This window comes from Salmo trutta, chromosome 5 (assembly GCF_901001165.1).
Source record: "Salmo trutta chromosome 5, fSalTru1.1, whole genome shotgun sequence".
Taxonomy (NCBI): domain Eukaryota; kingdom Metazoa; phylum Chordata; class Actinopteri; order Salmoniformes; family Salmonidae; genus Salmo; species Salmo trutta.
Window position 1 is genome coordinate 54284389 of NC_042961.1, and position 1469 is coordinate 54285857.

Below are 1469 nucleotides of genomic sequence, written 5' to 3' on the forward strand. Positions count from 1 at the left end.
TGCCCTCTCTGACCATTTCTTGGGCTTCTACACTCTCTTTATTGAAAACTGAGGATCTCTGCTGTAACGTGACACTTCCTACGGCTCCCATAGGCTCTCAGAAGGCGGCAAAACGGTGAATGATGTCTTTGCAGGCCCTGGCTGAAAAACAGTAGCGCATTTGGATAGTGGTCGATCAGAGAACAATGAGTCTGGGGGTGCGTGCACGAGGCGACACCATGTTTTTATTTTTTCGTCTTTGAACGAAAACAGGGTTTCCCGGTCGGAATATTATCGCTTTTTTACGAGAAAAATCGCATAAAAATTGATTTTAAACAGCGGTTGACATGCTTCGAAGTACGGTAATGGAATATTTAGAATTTTTTTGTCACGAAACGCATCGGGTGCGTCACCCTTCGTCACCCTTCGGATAGTGTCTTGAACGCACCAACAAAACAGAGGATATTTGAACATAACTATGGATTATTTTGAACCAAACCAACATTTGTTATTGAAGTAGAAGTCCTGGGAGTGCATTCTGACGAAGAACAGCAAAGGTAATAACATTTTTCTTATAGTAAATCTGAGTTTGGTGAGGGCCAAACTTGGTGGGGTTCAAAATAGCTAGCCCGTGATGGCGAGCTATCTACTCAGAATATTGCAAAATGTGCTTTTGCCAAAAAGCTATTTTAAAATCGGACATAGCGATTGCATAAAGGAGTTCTGTATCTATAATTCTTAAAATAATTGTTATGTTTTTTGTAAACGTTTATCGTGAGTAATTTAGTAAATTCACCGGAAGTTTGCGGTGGATATGCTAGTTCTGAACGTCACATGCTAATGTAAAAAGCTGGTTTTTGATATAAATATGAACTTGATTGAACAAAACATGCATGTATTGTATGACTAGTGTTCCATTATTAAAGTCTCAGTGATTCCATGTCTATGTATATAGGGCAGCAGCCTCTTGATGTTGGGGTGTTGCTGGAGATGATGAATGTGAAGTTGAAATGTATAATTGAGACATAATAAAATATCCTCCATATACTTCTATCCCCATAGAAACGTACCATTTTCACATATGATGTTGGGGTGGTGCTGGAGATGATGTATACTCATTTGAATTGATTACATTTTACCTATAAATGGTATTGTCTATCAACACAATATGTTAGTACTTGGCCTTGTAATACCATTGGCTATCAACACAAGGTGAATGCACCAATTTGTAAGTCGCTCTGGATAAGAGCCTCTGCTAAATGACGTAAATGTAAATGTAAATCTATGTTACCCAACTAATTCTGATTCATCCACCACAGTACACATTTCTTCACTTCTCTGGCTTAAGGTTTTCAAGAGACATTCAAAACCCAACGCACAGTTCCATATCAAATACTTGAAGTAGTTAACTTGTACTTGTAATCATATTTTCAGGACACAAAAACATTCATTATTGTTTTGAAATTAGCATTGATACGTATATACTGGGA